The sequence below is a fragment of the Quercus lobata genome, unplaced genomic scaffold (assembly GCF_001633185.2).
Source record: "Quercus lobata isolate SW786 unplaced genomic scaffold, ValleyOak3.0 Primary Assembly Scq3eQI_73, whole genome shotgun sequence".
NCBI lineage: Eukaryota > Viridiplantae > Streptophyta > Magnoliopsida > Fagales > Fagaceae > Quercus > Quercus lobata.
The window spans coordinates 800,458-823,561 of NW_022154703.1; the positions used below are offsets into that span (position 1 = coordinate 800,458).

General features: G+C 38.5%; 1 pseudogene across 1 annotated transcript; it reads left to right on the forward strand.

Moving 5' to 3' along the window:
• Window positions 1–611: 611 nt before the first annotated feature.
• On the forward strand, window positions 612–22,892 carry LOC115972761 (annotated as a pseudogene). The gene is made up of 7 exons (XR_004087537.1): window positions 612–1,434; window positions 18,365–18,487; window positions 20,912–21,033; window positions 21,142–21,351; window positions 21,876–22,112; window positions 22,308–22,459; window positions 22,587–22,892. The product of XR_004087537.1 is annotated as a putative receptor-like protein kinase At4g00960 (transcript).
• Window positions 22,893–23,104: the final 212 nt, after the last annotated feature.

The following is a 23,104-nucleotide window of genomic DNA, read 5'->3' on the forward strand; positions in this document are numbered from 1 at the left end:
GTGATTGAATTATATCAGTTATATATGAGACCACCATATGTACTTGTGAAAAATGAAATTGTTGTGCACCAATTAGAAATTAACACTTAGGAAAGTTATGAAATTGGATACTAACTTGGGTGTCTTTGGAGTATTCAAAAACAAAATCTGTGTTTGTCAAGTCACAATTTTAGTTTCTTTACTGTTTATGCGTAAAACTATGTTAAGTAAAAGTTCTTTAACCATTTTCCAAATGAGATAAAATCTACATTGCACACGATGGAAAACACATTTATTTTTTTACAAAAGGTATATTACCACAAACTAAATCATAATTTTTATCATAATTATTCGAATGTTTGATTATGAGCAGTGTGTTCATGTGAAAATAACAAGCATCTAGTATCTAGTAATAGTGTACTACATAAGGTAATTGTATCCAAAGTTGTAACTTTATTTGCGGTACTAGAAATAGTTTTTTTTTTTCATTACCATTCACTCACGTCTTCGTCAACCGTGCATTATTCGGTTCAAAGCTTTGAATTGGTCAATGGATGAAAGTATAGAACAGGAAAGATGTAGATGTATATTGCTAGACTAAAATATCTCCAAACTACAACTGCAGAGGAACAATGAAAGTGAACTGTTCGAAACCACTGCTATTATTCTATTTAGCTGTAATTCATCTTGTTATTCCCACGGCTGCCCAATACTGTTATGACACCGGTAACTACACCAGTAACAGTACCTACAGGGCAAACCTCAATACCCTCCTGGCCTCCACGTATTCCAACACCGAAATCGATTATGGGTTTTACAATTTCTCTGCTGGTGAATCTCCCAACAAAGTAAACGCGATTGTACTCTGCAGAGGAGACGTTTCGACCGATGTATGCCGTACTTGTATCAATGAGTCAAGTAGCACCCTATTGCAGTCTTGTCCAAACCAAAAGGAGGCAATAATTTGGGCTGAGAAATGTGTACTTCGATACTCGCACAGATCCATATTTAATATGTTGGATACTGACCCTTTATTAGGCTATTACAACATAGGAGATGTTCCAGACGTAGAAGCTTTCAACAAGGTGCTAAGACCCTCGTTAGATAGCCTAAGAAACCGTACTGCATCAGGAAACTCTACTCACAAGTTTGCTCTACAGAGTGTGCCTGTCCCAAACTTCGAAACCATATATGCACTACTGGAGTGCACCCCTGATTTGAGCAGACTGGATTGCAACAACTGCTTGTCTCAGGTTCAGGTTTATATACCACAATGTTGTAATGGAAAGCAGGGAGGGAGATTTGTAACACCCAGTTGTGATATAAGGTATGAGATATACTCTTTTTATGACCCTGCAGCTGAGCCACCACCATCACCGCTGCCACCACCACCACCTCCGCCACTAGTCCCATCTGCTGCATCCCCACCACCGGAATTGCCTACAACTACACAAGGTATATAAGCACTGATGTTTCATGACTTAAAACTTAGAAGTTAACTTATTTTCTTGGTTTAATTATCTATTTTTCGATTTGTATAATTGTCTTACAAACCTGTATCCGGTGGAATAATTGTACTACAAAACCGAAAAACTACTAGTAATTGTTTGTTTCTTAAGACAGCTTTTGTTGGTAAATTATTAATCACAATTTTTTACTGAAATAATTACGAGCTTTAATTCGATGAAATTTTTAGAAGTTTGGATACAAGAACAAACGATTAGTAGTAGTTTTTTGGTTTTGGATAATTCCAAATTGGTTCCTACTTGTCCTATTAAGCATCCTGCACGAGTTTGTCCAGTTATTTTGAATATGACCATACTCATGACCTCACTTGATCGTATTTCTTGTTTCAAAGGTAAAGGGTATTGATTTTCTCACGTTGTCTTTATACACTATTTCTATATATGTGTTATCATATGTTAAATGTAAACACATTTTTTTAAAATGTTGAGACTTGAGACCTATTGTGAAAATACGGATATCGTATATATTACGGAGTATGAAACAATAATTTTTCAAAAACTCATTCACCAAAGATTAAGTTGAACGAAGATCACTTTTTTAATATTTGCTCGGTGGAAGTCCATCTGGTCTAGAAGAAAATAGCACACTGGGTGGTGGCGGTGCCTCCCCACTTTACAATGTGTGTGTGTGGTTTTTTTTTTTTTTTTTTTTTGAAAAAGCACTCACCACTTTATAACTTCTGCGCTATAGAAACCCTGTAAGGCGTTAGAAAATATGAACCTCTAGAATCCGTCCAGCAAAGACATTCTTTAGTTTTGCGGTCTGTCCTCGGGCACTCACACCTCAATCAGCCTTCCTAAGTACATTAAAAATTAGATATTACTTTTCTTTTTTTTATTCTTTTTTTTAAGTACATTAAAAATTACGTCCATTTGCGCATTAAAGCGTTCAAAAGCATTTAGTATGAACCGTGAACTCCGCCAATGACTTAACTGGTTTAATGGTACCTAGACTAGAATTTTTCAAATCGGAGAGAAAATACAAGACAAAACTATATTGCTAGTTCTTTTAGCTTCAAAAATTCAATATTACCCATTATTTTTCTATTAACCAACACATCTTTCTTTAATATTAATATTTTTTTTCTTATCAAAAACAATTTTTATATATATATATATTCTTCTTTGTATTCAACAGTCAGTACAAGGTATATCAACTCTTTTTTAATAATAATAATTTGTATAATTAAAAAAAAAAATAGTGAGTAATATGTCTGTGAGTTATATATAAAAAATAATTATAATATTTTATGTAACAAATGTATAAAAGTAAATTTATATATTTCTAGCTTCCTCTTTTTTCCCCAACTTAAATGAAAGAGTTTTTCAACCCTCAAGTTTTCTACCCCAACCAAACACACAGGGAACTTAAAGTCTCTTCTAACCCTCAAGTTTTTTCATCCCCTCCTTACTTTCTATTTCTTCACTTTTCTATACCACCAACTGAACAAGGCCTAAATGCCTAGAGTGAGTAAGGGAGGGGGTAGATTTATGAATTCCTAATCAAAATTAATAAAAACAAATAATAAAAAAACTACAATAAGAACAATAAAATTGTGAACGCTTTGGTCAACGTAGACAGAAGAGCCTATATTTTTGGGTGTCATTACCTTCGCACTACTTTTGATCTCAAATTGATTATTAAGTTGTCTTAAATATGAAAATATTTCCTTACAACATCATTAAAATTGTACAATAAAATTGATATGATTAAAAATACAAAATACAAAAATATGCTACATGGACCTACATGGCATAAGCAAACAGTATAAAAACAAAAGATGATGAAGCAATTCCAATTAGTGACACAATTTGTATTATAATTTATCATTGTGGGTTTGAAAGAATTCCAATTGCTGCCAGTTGTAAACTGGCGTGATTTGTTGACCAATACAATAAGGTTAAATCTGTAGTCAATTGTTTCTTTTATTTTGTTGCCTCAATCACTTTAGATGTCTCTAACAAATCGCTGCCTAAATCGTAAGGGAGGTAATGGGATGGTAATAATTGCATTTTTTATGCTTCTCATCACATCATATTTTGGGTAGTGGAATTATTTGTGATAGTATTATGGAACATGTTAGGACAGAACCTTAATCCGAAAATTTAAGTAAATCTTAAATATAATAATATCATATCAATCAATCACAATTTAATTTTCTTACAACCACCGCCAGTACATCACCTCCTTGACCATCAACCAATACCGCATCTTAGAGATAGTAACAACCTAAGCCAATTTATTAATTTAGTCAAGGTTCAAGTCTATTATAGTAATTCTATCCAGTCTGAATTATGAAAGCAATCTTAACTATACTAAGCAATCTTAACTAGATTTAGCAATAGCTTTTACATCTTGGATTAGAAGACCAAACGAAGCTAAGGATAGCGAATCCTCCATCAATGAGTTTATTAGAATTTCAGAATCTCCCTCAAGAATAGCAGAATCCAACCCAAGTTCTAAAGCAAACTCCAAGTTTGTTATTGCTGCCTTCGTTTCAGTTTCCAGCACGGTTAAAGGAAGTGGAAGGGAATGAGACAATGAGGCCATGAACAAACCTTTGTAGTCTCGAATTACTTCTATCCCAGCTTTGTCCAACGTGGTAAACAAAGCCCCGTCAAAATTTTATTTTGTAAATACCCAATGTATTTTACAACGATCTCCCTTTGCCTCCACCAAAATTTACAAATAAGCTCCGCAATTTCATGGCAAAGACCTAGTGGAAGCATAAAACAACTCATTGTAGATATTGGAATGGCTTGAACCACTGCCCTAATCAAAACTTCTCTACCTGCCTGTGACAGTAGCTTCTCTTCCCAATCTTATCATTTTCTACACACTCTTTCTTTGTTGTAATCAAAACTTGCTTTTTTGTGTCTTCCAATAAGTGATGGTAGCCCTAAATATGTGCCATAGTGCAAAATCTCTGAAACCCCTAATGCTTCCTTTATTTCTGTTTTTGTTACATCAGTTGTTGATTTGCTAAAAAACAGAGATGTTTTCTTTCTGTTTATTTGCTGCCCCGAAACACCTTCATAATTAGTCAATATTTACAACACCTTTTGACAATCCTATCTATTTGACTAGCAAAAAAGGACACTATAATATGCAAAGAGTAGATGGGTTAGTCTTGGGCTTCTTCTACCAAGGGAGAAACCCCTAATAGTGCCATCATTTTCAGCTTTGGAAATAAGGCAATGTAATCCTTCAATGTACAAAAGTAAAAGGAATGGGGATAAGGGATTGCCTTGGCGGATGCCCCTAGTGGTATGGATTGATCCTTTTGGTTCACCATTCATTAGAATTGAGTAGGATACTATTTTGACACAAATCATCATAAGATTTATCCTCCTCTCCTCAAACCCCAATTTCCTCATAATTTTCTCCAAAAAAGACCACTCCACCCTATCATATGCTTTGCTCATGTCAAGTTTAAGGGCTATGTAACCAGTTTTGCCAGTTTTGTGATTTTTCATGCTATGGAGAGTTTCGAAAGCAACAAGTATATTATTAGAGATTAGGCGATTTTTTGTGAAAGCACTTTGATGTTCAGTAATGATTTTTAGTAGAATTTTTTTCAATCTATTTGCTAATACCTTAGATAAAATTTTGTAAAGTACATTGCATAAGTTGATAGGTCGAAAATCATTAACAAGTTGTAGGTTTTTTGTTTTCGGGATTAGGGTGATGAAAGTATGGTTAATGGGATGGGGAAGTGTGGTCGAATTTAGGAATGACAATATGGTTTTTGTGACATCAATACCTACCAAACTCCAGTAATTTTGATAGAAGAGAGGGGACATACCATCAAGACTTGGCGCTTTCAGTGGCGCCATTTGTTTCAATGCTTTTTATACTTCCCATCTCCTCAGTGAGAAGCTTTCGCATCAGATTCAAGGCTTCCTCATGCAGAACTGGGTTTGTGGATGTAATCAGACCTTGATAAAGTTCAATGAAAGTTTCTGCTATCGCTTCTTGCTAAGAAATCCACACACCATTCGAGTTATAAATGCCTGAAATTCTATTTCTCCTATGTCTCTAAGTTGCCCTACTGTGAAAATACTTTGTATTTTTATCACCACCGATCAACCAAAATTTTTTTGCCCATTGTCTCCACATCTTGTTTTCCTTAATCATTAACTTCATCACTTATTTAATTCTCTAACCCGATAATTGTTCTCTGTATGTGCTGCCACATGTTCAGCCTTCACCAATAATTTTTCTTCTCCTTTAATTATCTTCTGACATTCCCAAAGTGTTTATGACTCCATTTGGTTAATTCGGATCCACACTTGGTGTTCGACCTCACAATGTATCTGATCTCTCCACATTGCTTCCACAATACGGCCACACCCCTTATCTGATAACCACATCTCCTCAAACCTGAATGATTTAGATATGGGAAGGGGATCTAAACCATTAGGAACAATCTAGAGAGGAATGTGGTCCGAGGTACAACTATTGAGATGGAAAACCTGAGTTGCACCAAACTGTTGCAGCCACTCATATATGCACAATGTTCTATCTAAGTTGTGTCTTTTATATAAAGTTGGATTCAAGTTGATGCAAATTTAATAGAGCATTTTGGCATAGTTCGATCGATCGAAGCTTAGGCTCGATCAATCGAAAATCGGGCAGAATGCGTTTTTTTGCAGAATTCTAACTCAGCCCTAGTTTATTAAAACGTTTAGGGTTTTGTATTTTTACCCTAAGTATATAAGGCAAACTCTAGCCACGTTTTACATGTTGCTAATATTGTTGTTTGTATAAATCTCTTGTGAGATCTGTGAGGAGCTTTCCTTTACACAAGCTTAGGGTTATCAAGAGGAGATTCGTTCAAGAACTTGATGACCATTCAATTGCTGCCATAGAAGCTTAAAGAAACACAAGCGGGTGTGCTTGTACTTGTTGGAGAATCCAAGAAAGAAGGAGTCCGTGGTCTTGGAGCTTGCACGTGATTGTGTCAGTAAGTTTCTACTGGTGGGTAGCAATTAATAGGATGTTAGCGGTCTAAGTCCTATTGTAAAACTTCAATTCTTTCATAGTGGATTCAGGTTTACCTTGAGGATAGTTAGGTTAAATCTTTCCCAAGTTTTTACCGGTTTGGTTTCCTGGGTCATCATATCTTTGTGTTTTTTATCTTTCCGCTACCATGCATAATATGATTGTTTGATTGTGATAACCTAGATCTGGAATTTGGACTAAGTAATAACTTGGCTAATTAACTAGGTTAATCAAATTGTATTTTAAGGGGTCTAAAAACCCACATATACACCCAGCTGCAGTTTTAGGTTTGAGTCCTACAGTTTCTTTGACCCTACTCATGCACTATCATCCCCCCTACCGCTAGTGTCAGCATCTTCTCTTTCTGCACCTCCAATTTACCCTATAAGAGGTCTGATAAATAATCATCACATATGCCACGGTTCCTAGCTAATAAAATTAAATTATTTATCATTTTTTTATGAATATTTATAGGTTTACATTATACTTAAAAAGAAGAAGTAAATGTTTACACCATATAAATTTTATATTCATAAAAAAAATGGTACTAACATGTAAATCTTATATTGTAAATATTTGTAAAAATAATATAATATTGTACATTTTTTGTTGTACACATTTATTTTTGTAGGGGCACAATTCTAGTGGCCCAATCCTTATTGGTCAAGTCTTGGTCCAAAAAGTCCCACACAATGAATTTTTTGTAGAGTATGGGCTAAAGAACTTTGTTTCAGTTAGCTTAAACGGTTTGTTGCATGGGTTAAAAAAATATAGAAAGAAGAACGAAAAAAGAAATGGACGTGAAGAGAGATCCCTTTTAAGTGATCAGGCTCGGAACTTCATTCCTAGGCATATATTAATACAGCAAAATTTCTCTTATGTGTTCCTCCTCTCTTCTTTTTTTCGTGTCCTCCTCTTGGAGGACTTTTACATATTATATAGGCCCTTTCCTATCATCTGGGCTTTACACTTGTTGATCATCCAAACCCCTACTTGAGCATCTGTCCCATCAGACACCCATATCAATTCTTTGTGAGTTGCAGTGGCCAAGGTAGCACTGTTCAGGGGTCTTCTCTTCATTAATGCGGCCAGGAGAGTAGTTGTGATACATTTAATGTGGTGGTGGCAGCCTTTGCTGAGATATTTTGAGTTTCCTTCTTTTTTACGTATTTGGGGGATAGGCTACAATGGCTTGGACGCACCTTTAATCTGGATTTTGCAGTGTCCGAGGAGGAATTACTCCTCAGACATGTTCTCTTTGCCCCAGTGGGTCTAAATAAGGAATGTCTGGGCCACGATGTCTCCTCGGAAGAACTGGTCCTCGGACGGGCCTAGGGCCCAGCCAACTTATTATTTTGGGCCGGTCCCCACAATAGCCTCTCAAAACTCCGGTTTTTTATCTCCTTCCAAGGAGAAAAGCGGGGTTTTGACATTATAAAGGATGGAATTAATTAGATCCTGGTTCGCGCGTGTGGGCAGTCACTTTTGACGCGCTACAATTTACGAGGCGCGGCTATTTACTCCAGGTGGCTTTGTGTCTCCCTTATCCAACGACAAGGCGTAGATCTGACCGCTAGCGTTCTCCCTTGAATTCTTGAGTGGGAGTGATTTTCTTTTTTCCCTCTTGCTATATAAAGCCCTAGAGAGGCTCATTTTTTCTTTTTTATCTGCATATCAGAAGTCCAGAGAACTCCAGAGAACTCCAGCACCTAGAGATCTATGAACACTCCCGTTCTTCAAATTTTTATAGCCGTTTCAGCAAAGCGTCCTTCCTCGAAGAGATTTCCAAGCATCATACTGATCGTTTGTGAAGATACTCGTAAGTTTCGTGCATTTCATTGCTTCGAATTTCTCCTCGGATTTCAATTTTCTCCTAGATTTTATTCTCGTCCCTCCAGTTCAACTTAGATGGGTAGATTCAAGGATCTAGTAGACACTTCGGCTATCATGGAGGCTTTTAGGGTGAAATACCACATCCCGCAGGGGGTGGTTCTACGATACTGTCCCCCATAACGAGTATTGATAGATAGAGACGTGGGTGAAATTGTCATTCCTATGATTGCCTTTATAGAAGGAGGAATGACATTCCCCATGCGTAGGATTACCCAGGACTACTTGTTCCACCATAGGTTGACACCGCATCAGTGCGCTCCAAACATGTTCAGGGTATTAGGCTGCATAGATGTCTTGAACGAGCAGATGGGTCTAGGCCTGACCTGGCATGATGTGGTTCACCTGTACGAGTGCCATTACGTCGAGAAGGGAGGGTATTACCTTAAATCTCAGTCCGAGGTCGTTAGGCTAATCTCCTGCCTCCCCATATCCAATAAGATTATGAAGGATGATTTCCTCATTGCCTCAGGAGAATGGAGCGATGGTTTTCATTGTCCAACTCGGGCAGGAATTCCAGGTGCGGCGCCTTTAGGGCCAATCCTTTAGGAAGGGGGCTTAGCTCTTTGGATTCATTCCCTTTCTTTTGCTTAAGAATCAAAATAATTTTATAACTTAACTCTGATCTCCTTCTCGGATATTTTGCACATAAAGCTCAAGTTGCTCCTAAGCTGAGCCACGTAAACGTTCCGGCCTTAAACTATCTGTTGAGGTCGGAAATCTATGCTACCGAGGATGGGCAGCTACACGCGACTCATTTGGTTTTAGGCTACCAACCCCTAACCCGTTCCTTCCAAGCCATTGGCCACGCCATAAGAGCTGGTAGTCCAAGGTTGGCTAGGATTGACGTATCCAAGCCCAAGTTTCTGGCCCGACAAGATCTCAAGCCGGTCGTGTTACCTGGTGTTCGAAATCCTCCACCAGTTGCACAATTGCCTCCACCAGACAATCTTGAGTTTGCTGCACAACCTGAAGAAGAGGCTGAATCATCTCATCTTTCTCTAGAGGAGGAGATAGACGAGTTCTACTTCGAAGAAGATATTCCCAAAGCTCCTCTGATTGAGCTTTCTGATCCCGAGGAAGAGCAGGACCGAAATTCAGTGGTCAGTGCGCCAATCGTTATAGCCTGCTCGGACGAATCCTCAGACGAAGAGGTAGATAACATGGCCCCTGAAAAAGGAAAAAGTCTTAGAAAGTTGATGGCCACCCGAGGCAAGGGTCAATCATCCAAGGCACCAGCTCAGTTGCAGACCCCTATTCTTCCACCGGTTGCTCCTTAGCTCCCGTCTGATCTCGGCCTTAAGGTTAACCCGGACCTAAAGAAGAAAAGGCCGGTTGATACCCCTGAGGAAGGCGAGGTGGTCCCCCGCCTAGTCAAGCAGCAAAAAACCACTTGGGGGCAGAAGAATAAAAAGGCTTCCTCCGTAAAGAGCCGGGAGGAAGAGAACCGGGCTGAACTGTGTGTTAATCCTCGCACCTGGAGCCCGAAGTTGGAGCTGGACGGGGTCGCTATTCCCTATACTGCCTCGATCCAAGAATACAACAAGGGCCGAGCAGGATACATAGCTGAGGCCCTGGATCAGCCAGTGCTCCTTCCTCGGGACATGGAGGCCTACAGGCGATTCTCCCAACCCAGCTCTTTCTATCCCTCAAGAGGGACCTTGCAATGGTAAGTGACTCTTCTATCCTTCCATTAAATCATTAGACCTTGTTGCATTCTAAGACATTGTCTTCTTGTTTTGTGGACAGATCACTCAGCAGGTGTTTGTGGCCGAGTATTGCCGCAACAACCACAACTTAGCTGAAGCTGAGGCTCAGTCTCGTGTTGAGGTTGAGAAATCTATGGGGCCCCTCAAATAGGAGAACTTTGAACTCTCGGAGAAGTTCAAAGAGGCAGAGAAGAACCGCCGGAGTGCTGAGGTCGGCTTGAAGAACGCTGAAACCCAAGCGGAGGACCAGTGCCAAAAATTGTATGTGATCGAGACCAGCCTTACCACTGAAAAGCAAATAGTGCTGGATCTCAAGGCCGCACTACAAAAAGCCGAGGAGCAGGTCCGGCTGGCTGAAGAAGAGGTTCAGCTTGCTCGGGAAGCAGCCGAGGCTAAAAAGAAGGCCTCTTATCAGCTTGGGGCCGAGGAGACTAAAGCCAGGCTCTATGAGGAGATTCCAGAGGTATGCAGGGACTACTGCAGCATCTCATGGGCTCATGCCCTTGATGCTGCAAGGGTTCCTGCAGACTTAGCATTGAAGTTGCTCGAGAAGGTCTTTTTCCCCCCGAGATCCGGGAGATTCTTGACGGCGCTCCTGAAGCTTCTGAGCAGGCCATGGCCATTCCTGACGCCATCCCTCTACTTGATAAAGCCAAAGATCCTGCCAAGGAGTCCATTTCCGAGGTTCCTGCTCCTCAGCCAGAGCAGAGAGAGAATCCTACTGCTGAGGCTTAGCTTCTAGGTTTTTAATTCCTGTACTTTTTTTTTTTTTTTTTTGGAATGAGAGTTGTCTTCTTTTTTTGTTCTTTCGTAAAGACCTCTCTTTGTATTGACCCCGACTTATTAATATAAAATGTTCTTTTTTTTTATTCTCTTCTGATGTTTACTAATATTGTTCCTCTATTTAACGTTTGCAACAATATAAACAAATATAAATGAATAAGAAAAGGGAATGCCGTACGGCAAATTTAGAATGATAGTTGTAATTATGCTAAACTACACACGTACCTTGAAATTGCACAAGAGGTCTAAGTTATCAATTTCCTCTAAGTCTGTGGTCCGAGGAGTCATGCAGGACTTAGGTTCTGTTTAAAACTTGTAAAGATGCCATAAGTTATTAATTTCCCCTAAGTTTGTGGTCCGAGGAGCCATGCAGAACTTAGGTTCTGTTTAAAACTTGTAGAGATGCCATAAGTTATTAATTTCTCCTAAGTCTATGGTTCGAGGAGCCATGCAGGACTTAGGTTCTGTTTAAAACTTGTAGAGATGCCATAACTTATTAATTTCCCCTAAGTCTGTGGTCCGAGGAGCCATGCAGAACTTAGGTTCTATTTAAAACTTGTAGAGATACCATAAGTTATTAATTTCCCCTAAGTCTGTGGTCCGAGGAGCCATGCAGGACTTAGGTTCTGTTTAAAACTTGTAGAGATGCCATAAGTTATTAATTTCCCCTAAGTCTGTGGTTTGAGGAGCCATGCAGGACTTAGGTTCTGTTTAAAACTTGTAGAGGTGCCATAAGTTATTAATTTCCCCTAAGTCTGTGGTCCGAGGAGCCATGCAAGACTTAGGTTCTGTTTAAAACTTGTAGAGATGCCATAACTTATTAATTTCCCCTAAGTTTGTGGTCCGAGGAGCCATGCAGGACTTAGGTTCTGTTTAAACTTGTAGAGATGCCATAACTTATTAATTTCCCCTAAGTCTGTGGTATGAGAAGCCATGCATGACTTAGGTTCTGTTTAAAACTTGTAGAGGTGGCATAAGTTATTAATTTTCCCTAAGTTTGTGGTCCGAGGAGCCATGCAGGACTTAGGTTCTGTTTAAAACTTGTAGAGATGCCATAAGTTATTAATTTCCCCTAAATCTGTGGTCTGAGGAGCCATGCAGGACTTAGGTTCTGTTTAAAACTTGTAGAGATGCCATAACTTATTAATTTCCCCTAAGTCTGTGGTCTGAGAAGCCATGCAGGACTTAGGTTCTGTTTAAAACTTGTAGAGATGCCATAAGTTATTAATTTCTCCTAAGTCTGTGGTCCGAGGAGCCATGCAGGACTTAGGTTCTGTTTAAAACTTGTAGAGGTGCCATAAGTTATTAATTTCCCCTAAATCTGTGGTCCGAGGAGCCATGCAAGACTTAGGTTCTGTTTAAAACTTGTAGAGACAGAAATGGACCAATACGATGATCATGGAACAAAACATAGGCAGAGCTATTTTCATTAATAATAATATCTTCTTAGATTATTTACATTCCACGGGCGAGGTACAGTTTTTTCATCTAAGTCTTCTAGGTAATAAGCACCTATTCCGGCCACAGATGTGATGCGATATAGTCCCTCCCAGTTGGGTCCCAGCTTGCCCCAAGAAGGGTTCTTAGCGCTGCCGAGAATATTCCTCATTACGAGGTCGTCTGGACTTAAAGGTTGCAGCTTTACATTAGCGTCATATCCCCGCTTTAGCTTTTGATGATAATAGGCCATATGGATCATCGCTTTTTTCCCTTTTTCCTCAGCTAAGTCTAGACTTCTCCCCAGTAACTCATCATTGTTTTCTGGGGTAAAAGTGCTAGACCTCAATGTGGGGAAGCTGTTCTCGATTGGGAGTACAGCTTCGGCCCCATAAGTCATTGAAAAGGGAGTTTCGCCCGTTGATCGTCGCGGCGTCATTCGATAGGTCCATAAAACATGCGGGAGCTCTTCCACCCATCTCCCCTTTGCATCATCCAATCTCTTTTTCAGACCGCTTACTATGACTTTGTTCACGGCCTCGGCTTGCCCATTTCCTTGGGGGTAGGCAGGAGTGGAGTATCGTTTGGTGATGCCAAACTCGTTGCAGTATTCCCTGAAGTTCTTACTATCAAATTGAAGACCGTTGTCCAAGATGAGGGTGTGAGGAGTTCCGAAGTACGTAATAATGTTTTTCCAAATGAATTTCTTGGCATCCACGTCCCTGATGTTGGCCAAAGGTTCAGCTTCTACCCACTTAGTGAAATAGTCGGTGCCGACTATTATGTATCGCCTATTCCCTGCTGCTTTAGGGAAAAGACCGACAATATCAAAACCCCATTGAGCAAACGGCCAAGGGCTGGAGAGGGGGTTAAGGATTCCTCCAGGTTGGTGGATATTTGGGGCGAATCTCTGGCATTGATCACACTTCTTCGTATATTCTTGGGCATCTCTCTGCATATTCGGCCACCAGTATCCCTGGGTGAATGCCCTGTGCGCCAGCGATCTTCCTCCTGTGTGACTCCCACAAATTCCCTCATGTAGCTTTTCAAGCAGGGACTCGGATCCCTCTGGGTGTATACACAATAGGTACGGCCCAGAATAGGAACGTCGGTATAGCTTGTGGTCTTCCGACAACCAAAACTGAGGAGCATTCCTTCGTATCTTCTAGGCCTTTAATTTTCCCTCTGGTAATGTATCATCTTTGAGGAAGTTCATTATAGGATCCATCCAGTTGGGACTCTTTCTAACTTGATGGACCTGAGCTGGGTCTCTTCTAATTGAACTCGCTTGGACTAGATCCTCAACAAGGATCATTCGCGGCAGATCATGAGCCGAGGACGTGGTAAGAGTGGCCAGTGAATCTGCATGTATGTTCCCACTTTTGGAAACATGTGTCAGATTGAAGGATTCAAAGTCCGACTGCAGGCGTTTGACTCGTCTGAGATACTCTTGCATTCTAGCATCTCTAGTTTCTAACTCACCCATCACTTGGCCAACGACCAATTTGGAGTCCAAGAACACTTCCATTGCCCTTCCGCCTAATTTTTGAACCATCATCATTCCTTGAAGTAAGGCTTCGTACTTGGCCTCGTTGTTCGTGGCCAAGAACCCGAGCCTTAGCAATTTTTCAATGGTAATACCTTCGGGCGATATTAGAACTAGCCTAATTCCAGATTCTCTTTGGTTGGCCGCGCCATCCATGTAGACTTTCCAGCACAAGGTCTCCCGTGTTGAGATTGTGCCAACCGATTTTCCATCCATGCCTTCCTTCTCGGTTATTGTTTCTACAGAGGGTTCAGCGAATTCTGTGACTAAGTCCGCGAGGACTTGACCCTTGACAGAGGACCTGGGCATATATTTAATATCAAAGGCCCCCAAAAGTGCACTCCACATGACGATTCTTCCTGTGTAGTCGACGTTTCGAAGCACCGATCGAAGGGGAAGTTGGGTTAGAATGATGATCGTGTGTGCCTAAAAGTAATGAGGGAGTTTTCGCGTGGTGTGCACCATTGCTAGAATTGCCTTCTCCAGTGGTAAGTAACGCACTTCAACCTCATGTAACGATTTACTCACGTAATACACTGGTCGCTGAACTCCATTATCATCCTGTAACAGTACCAGGCTTACAGCATGAGGGGCTATCACTATGTATGCAAACAGTACCTCATCTGCCTCAGGACCAAACATAATGAGTGGTCGCAACAAGTATTCTTTGAGTTGCTGAAAGGTCAGGACACAATCCTCCGACCACTCAAACCCTTTCCACTTATTTATTAATAGGTAGAAAGGTCGGCATCAGTCTGCAGATCGTGATATGAACCGGTTCAATGCCGCAACCATGCCAGTGAGTTTCTGCACTTCTTTCGGATTCCGAGGAGCCTGTAGGCTATTGATCGCTTTGATTTGATTTGGGCTTACCTCTATCCCTCTGTGGGTTACCATATAGCTTAGGAATTTCTCAGATCCAACCCCGAATGAACACTTGGAAGCATTGAGCCGCAACTTGTGCTCCCTTAAGATGCCAAAAATGATCTCTAGGTCTTTCACGTGCTCAGACACCACCTTGCTTTTCACCACCATATCGTCTATGTAGACTTCAATAACTTTGCCTAGTTGTGGTTCAAACATTCTGATCATCATCCTTTGGTATGTTGACCTTGCGTTCCTTAGTCCGAAAGGCATCACCTTATAGTGGTAGTTTCTGACGGGTGTCATGAACGCCGTTTTCTCCTGATCCTCTAATGCCAGAGGTATCTGATGATAGCCCTGGAAGGCATCCAGGAAGCTCATTCGAGGGTGGCCTACAGTCGCATCTACCAGTCGGTCTATTCGAGGTAACGGGAACGGGTCTTTCGGGCATGCCTTGTTCAAGTCTGTGAAGTCTACACAAACTCGCCACTTCCCCGTTTTCTTTCTTACCATCACCGTATTTGCCAGCCATTCGGGGTAAAAGACTTCTTTGATAGCCCCTGCCTTTTTCAGTTTTGTCACTTCGTCTCTAACGGCACTGGCATGTTCCTTTGAGGGACGTCGGGGTGGTTGCTTCTTTGGAATGGAAGATGGGTTAACATTCAAGTGGTGACAAACACTGGCATGTTCCATGGCCTGGCTATTATCGCTGTGTAGGGCGAGTAGGCATCGACCACGATAAAGTTCACCTCCACCACCTCTGACCCAGTCTGTATGGGTAGTCTGATCTGCCCTTTTGGTGTAACGGTCTTCCCTTCGAAGCTGATAAGGGGAGAGTCATAAGCCGTCAAATCCTCCGGCCTTAGGTTCAGCCCCTTGCATAGATCAGGGTACATTACCTCTATTACGCTACCCGGGTCTACCAGCACCCTTCTCACATCGAAGCCTCCGATTCTCAACGTAACCATTAAGGCATCGTCGTGAGGTTGGATAGTTCCCCTCTTATCCTCGTCTGAGAATCCTAATATCAAAGAGCTTCCCTTTTTAGACCTTTTGAATTCTCTTTTCCTGTCCTCGGCAGAGAGCCAAGCCACAGACAGTACCCTGGAAGGAAATGACCCGGTTCTTCCTAGAGCGGCGAGGATGACATGTATCATCCCTATGGGGGGTCTTAATGATACATCTTTTCGAGGCTCTTGCATTGCCTGGCCCGGATGACCGCTTGAGGGGTGTAAAAGGTGACGTAACTTTCCTTCTCGGACCAACTGATCTAGGTGATTCCATAGATTCCTACAATCCTCAGTGGCATGTCCATGGTCCTGATGATAGTGGCAATACAGGTTCTGGTTGCATTTTGAAGGGTCCCTAGCCATTTTTCCAGGCCATCTGAAGAAGGGTTCGTTTTTGACTTTCTCTAAAACTTGTTGTACTGGCTCTCTGAACACGGCATTAACCGTTTGCATGTTACTTTGTCCAGCCTGTCTCGAAAAATCTCTCATCGGCTGGTTATGGTTATATCGTTCCGACCTGAAATCATTCCATTTGGGGGGAACGATCTTCTCCTTTCCCTTTCCTTGTAGCTGATCTTCTTCCAATCTTTTGTACTTGTCAATCCTATCCATTAACTGATGAACGTTGGCAACGGGTTTACTAGTGAGATATTTTCTTAAGCCATGCTCGGTGGGGAGACCGCTTTTGAATGTGCTGATAGCGACGTTATCGTGGTTCTCATCCAACTCGTTATACATCTCCCAATATCTATCCGAGTACGCCTTTAGGGTCTCTCCTTCGCGCATGGATAAGGACAATAATGAACTTAGGGGTCGAAGGACCCTGCTATTCGTAATAAAGCGAGAACAAAAAGCCTGAGTGAGCTGCTTATAGGAGCCTATGGAATTTGTCTCTAGGCTGTTGAACCATCTCATCGCCATTGGCCCCAAGCTCGACGGGAAGACTTTGCACATCAGAGCCTCATTTTGGGAGTGGATGGCCATTCTTTGGTTAAACTAGCTTACGTGCTCTACCGGGTCTGCTCAGCCGTTCTAAATGGCAAACGTTGGTTGATTAAAGCGTCGAGGTAACTTAGCCCCTTCGATTCTGTGCACGAAAGGTGATCTGGAGATCTGATCTAATGCCTTGTTCATAGTGTCATTTCCCAAACCCTTACTGGACGGGCTCTCATATCTTCGCACAGGGTGAGACTCCTTCTCATAAGAAAAGGTCTCACTTGGGGGTGTTCTCGACCTCCGTCGATAACTCACGTCCTCCTCGTTAGAGGATGCATCTGAGCTGGAGGGAGATCGCTTTCGCTGCGCACGTCGCAACTTTCTTTTCAGGTCATCTATCTCTCGCTGCATGGCCTGGTTTGGCAGGATCATTTTGCCGCTGAGACTCAATGGGTTCTGTCTGTTGAGGGTTAGCCTGGTGAGGATTCTCCTAGTGTGGACCTAGTCCTGCCATGCTCAACCGTTGTGCTTACTGACACTTTAGTTCTTCCCACAGACGGCGCCAATTGTAGGGGCACAATTCTAGTGGCCCAATCCTTATTGGCCAAGTCTTGGTCCAAAAAGTCCCACACAATGAATTTTTTGTAGAGTATGGGTTAAAGAACTTGGTTTCAGTTAGTTTAAACAGTTTGTTGCATGGGTTAAGAAAATATAGAAAGAAGAACGAAAAAAGAAATGGATGTGAAGAGAGATCCCTCTTAAGTGATCAGGCTCGGAATTTCATTCCTAAGCATATATTAATACAGTAAAATTTCTCTTCTGTGTTCCTCCTCTCCTCTTTTTTTCGTGTCCTCCTCTTGGGGGACTTTTACATATTATATAGGCCCTTTCCTATCATCTGGGCTTTACACTTGTTGATCATCCAAACCCCTACTTGAGCACCTGTCCCATTAAACACCCATATCAATTCTTTGTGAGTTGCAGTGGCTAAGGTAGTACTGTTCAGGGGTCTTCTCTTCATTAATGCGGCCAGGAGAGTAGTTGTGATGCATTTAATGTGGTGGTGGCAGCTTTTGCTGAGATATTTTGAGTTTCCTTCCTTTTTACGTATTTGGGGGATGGGCTACAGTGGCTTGGACGCACCTTTGATTTGGATTTTGCAGTGTCCGAGGAGGAATTACTCCTCAGATATGTTCTCTTTGCCCCAGTGAGCCTAAATAAGGATTGCCTGGGCCACGATGTCTCCTCGGAAGAACTGGTCCTCGGAAGGGCCTAGGGCCCAACCAACTTATTATTCTGGGCCGGTCCCCACAATTTTAATCTATAATATGGATTATACATTTATACTACTACAATATAAAAATGTAAAATAATTTTTTTTAAATTTATTTGAATATGGACTTCTGTCAATATCATTAAGATTCCCATAAGAATTGTCATTTTATTTAGTAATTTTGACTTTTTGTGGCAAATCAAATTGAATCTCTCTCTGTTTTTTTTCTTATTAATTTGTGTGGTGTGATTTGTTAAGATGGACCTATCTACAAACAATGAATAATTGAAATGCAACAGCTGGCGTGATGACTACTTTTGCTTCTTCTTCTTTTTCTTTTTCTTTTTTTAAATATATATTTTTGCCCTTTTGAACACAAATGACGTGATGCTTTTGGTTTTCTCAGGAAAGGAGAGAGAGATAACTCAAACAGCAATCATCATTGTTGTTTCGTCTGTTATTGCCATGATGCTTACCATCCGTATTTGCATCTTTCTTAGAGTGAGGAAGCGAAAGGATAATTTTGAAAGTATGTTAATTAAGAATCGTTTGATACTTTTATTTAAACAACATTTTTTAATGTTTAAACACCACAACATATATTTTCACAACACTTAAATAATATTACTAAAAATCTCTTACAAAACGGATCCTTGGTTTCATTGTTGCTGAACATGAATGTTTCTAAGAAGATTTATAGCCTGTTTGGTAACCTTGTTCTAATAATGTTTGAATTTTTTGAAAATATGTGTGGGTGAAAAAATATAAAAATACATTTAATATTGTTTAAAAACTGAGAAGTATTGGCCTCTTATTTTTTAAAACAAACTTTTTAAGGTAAGAATTAAAGGTATATCTGTAGTCTTTAAAAAAAAAAAAAAAAAAATTATTTGAGTATGAAGTTTATTTATTTATTTATTTATTTATTTATTATTATTATTATTATAAAAGATCTATAAATGAATCAAGTAGTTCATTAAAAATTCGGACTTGGCTCTAGGTTCGGCCTATACCATACACAAATTAGACTAATTCGTAAGCTCGTTAAATGAATGAAAACCCCAAAATTTAATATCTTTCAAACAATAATATCAATAAAACACCCACATATTAGTCAATAAATTAATACCACTGCACACCTTTGGTGCGATGGTCACTCCACAAGTATAAGTGCTTGTGGAGTATTGGGAGCAAAGGTCGGGGTTCAAATTTTCAGGAGAAAGTTTTACACATGTATACACATAGATTAGGTTAGAGTATAATTTATATTTTGTTAAAAAAAGAAAAGAAAAAAGATCGATTTTAAAACAAATTCTAATATATATATATATATATATATATATATATATATATAACAATTTATTTTTCTTTGCGGTAGAGTCTAGCAGTAACTTAAGTCAAAAGGGATTATTCTATCTAGTAATATAGTGGGACCACTTTTAGCGAGTACAAACTATGCTTTATGGTTTCTCAAATAGGAAAATAAAAATAAAAATCTTTATCAACATAATAATAGCTTTATATAACAAGTTTCAGTTAGTTCAATTAGTAGAGTTTATGATAGTTAAATAAAAGATTTGGAGTTTAATATCTATTTACACCAAAAATTAATCAATATGATAAAGAGCACAATCATTATAGAGATTGACGTCATACGTTGAAATTATATATATATATATATATATATATATATATATACTTTACACACTTCACATTCACATAATTACACTTTCTGCATTACTACATTTTATGTTTTCTATAAAAAAAAAAATTTTATTTTTTTATGTAACCCTCTTTAATTCAGAGGCTAGTGGAGTAGCATAGGATTATTAAAAAAATAAAAAGAGTAATATGCTAATATAGTGGTCCATTGTAAAATTCCAAATCCTAGTTTTTTCCTTTTAATTGATCTTAAAAAATGACTAGAATTCCAAATTTACATTGGACCAGTATATATATATATATATGTAGAGAGAGAGAGAGAGAGAGAGAGAGAGAGAGAGGTCCAAATCCATACCTCTTTCTTTGTTTGTCTATTTTATTTTTATCTTTTTAAATTAAATTTCAAATTCTTAATAAGTGCTCCACGTTCAGTCATTTTGTTTTTGTAATATATTAGTTGTTAACAAAAATTAAGTTCTGTACAAAGAAGACGTCACGTAAATATATAACTAATTATTATTAAATAAACTAATAATCAACAGGTTAAATTTTATTTTTAAACGCATGTACTGTTTATAGAATTTTACTAACAATACTTGTTTGGTTTTTATACAAAAAGGTTTTTCAAAATAAAAATTGATAAAATTATATATAAGATAAATAGAATCACAAAAAAGATTAAATGAATTAACTAGATTATTAATTGAAAAAGAGATGTTAGCATAACTTTAATACTAAAGGTTGATATTGAGTGGATCTTGAGCTCAAAAGCTTGCTATTGAGCTTGAATTTGAGTTCAAGCTTGGCTTGACAAGGGAATCAAGCCGAGCCAAGACAAACTTAAGCTTTTATACTCTTTTTTTTTTCTTTTTCTTTTTTAATTTTATTTTATGAGCTCGAGCATGAACATTATTTATAAGCCTACTTTGAGTTTGAGCTGAGCAAGAATATTTTACTTAATTTTGTTATCGAACCGAGCTTGAACATTCACCACTCAACAAAACTTATCTCAAGCTTAAAGCAAATTAAATCCATAGTGTAGTGCCAAGAGCCTCATGACTCAATTGATATCTTTTAATGTTAACTAATGGAGACATTTAGGATTCAAATTTTTATATTCCAACTATTTGTTAATTATTAAAAAGAAAAGGAAAAAGAAGGTACTTAAATCATTTCATTGTCTATAACAACCAATCACCTCTTTCATGCCCTATAAAAATGATTTTTGTTCACTTTATATGACTTTTTACTTAAATAATTTTATTGTTTATAACGTGTTTCCTCTATGAAGCTGTGGATGAAATAACAAGTGTGGAATCCTTGCAATTTGACTTAAGTACTATCAGAGCTGCCACGAACAACTTCTCTGATGCAAATAAACTTGGGAAAGGTGGATTTGGGATAGTTTACAAGGTAGGAAAACATTATGATAGGGAAAGATTATCAATTGTCTATCAAAATGTGTTACACAAATGTTCTTAATTAAATCATAGAGACTTAAATTGTTTACTATAAGTTCAGGGTAAACTTTCAAATGCACAAGAAATTGCTGTAAAAAGGCTATCAAGAAACTCTCAACAAGGAGATATGGAGTTTAAGAATGAGGTTCTATTATTGGCCAAACTTCAACACCGGAATCTAGTCAGACTTCTTGAATTTGCTTGGAATGGAAAGAGAGACTTCTTATATATGAATTTGTGTCTAACAAAAGCCTTGATTACTACATTTTTGGTACTATTACATTCTTCAATTTATTTATTTTTATTATAATAAGTTCTCTTGAATTTCATGATATATGACTAAATAGTATATATTCTTGAATATGTAGATCCAATGAAGCGTTCACATATAAATTGGGAAAGGCGTTACAAAATCTTAAGAGGCATTGCTCGAGGAATTCTATACATCATGACCTCCAAGTTACCAATATTCTCTTAGATACAAAAATGAACCCTAAAATTTTAGATTTTGGCACAGTAAGGATGTTTGTACTAGATAAAACCAAAGGTAGTGCAAATAGAATTGTTGGGACATAGTAAGTATCCTAATTTCATAGAGTTGATGACAATATTTAAACATGCCTTATATAATTGATTTTTGTAGGTTACTTTTATTAGGGTCAAGCCAAGAATTCATAACGAAAATGGAAATTAAAATTTTAAACTATATCTTTATTACGTACAATTCAAATTGATGATAAGTTCTATTGAATTTCATGATATATGACTAAATAGTATATATTCTTGAATATGTAGATCCAATGAAGCATCCACATATAAATTGGGAAAGTCGTTACAAAATCTTAAGAGGCATTGCTCAAGGAATTCGATATCTTCATGAGGACTCTCGACTTCGAATTATTCATCGTGACCTCAAAACTAGCAATATTCTCTTAGATACAAAAATGAACCCTAAAATTTCAGATTTTGGCACGGTAAGGATGTTTGTACTAGATCAAACCGAAGGTAGTACAAATAGAATTGTTGGGACATAGTAAGTATCCTAATTTCATAGAGTTGATGACAATATTTAAACATGCCTTATATAATTTATTTTTGTAGGCTACTTTTATTAGTGTCAAGCCAAGAATTCATAACAAAAATGGAAATTAAAATTTCAAACATAACCGTATCTTTATTACGTACAATTCAAATTGATGATAACATGCTTAATGATATTGAAATACAATGAATATATGGCACCAGAATATGCAATATTAGGACAATTTTCAGTGAAGTTAGACATTTTTAATTTTGGTGTGCTAATTTTTGAGGTTTTGAGTGGACAAAAAATTACTTGTTTCTAGAATGGAGATAATATAGAGTATCTTCTAAGCTACGTAAGTATGACTACAAAGTACAAAGCAATCATTTCCATTTTATTTATAGTAGAAAACTAAGAATGGGAAAGTACATAATTGAACATTTTCCTTAAGTTTGCATGTGCATAATGAACTACGTTGACAGGCATGGAAAAATTGGAGGGAGGAGACAACTTCAAATCTCATAGATCCCACATTGAGAGATAGTCCAATAACTGAAATGATGAGATGTATCAAAATTGGGCTACTATGTGTTCAAAAATATGCAAGTGACAAACCAAGTATGACTTCTGTTGTTCTCATGCTTAATGGCAATTTGGATCCTATTCCTACACCAACACAACTTGCAAGTTTCATGCAGAGCAATGCTGTATCATCCACATCAGAACAACATCACACTAGTTCTGTGACTAACAATGAGGCTTCAATAACCGAGTTATGTCCGAGATAACGCGTTGTGAATCGGTGCTAGAATAAGAATATTTGTCTAGAATTTTCAATTGATACATACGGTTTATTTTATCTTATAAGATAAAATAAACCGAATATATCAATTATTTTATTTTATCCATAATCTTAAGATTTTTTTTTTTTTTTTTTGAACTATGTTGAACATTTATTTAATGAATGTTTTTCAAATAGCAACACAAGATTTAAATCAAT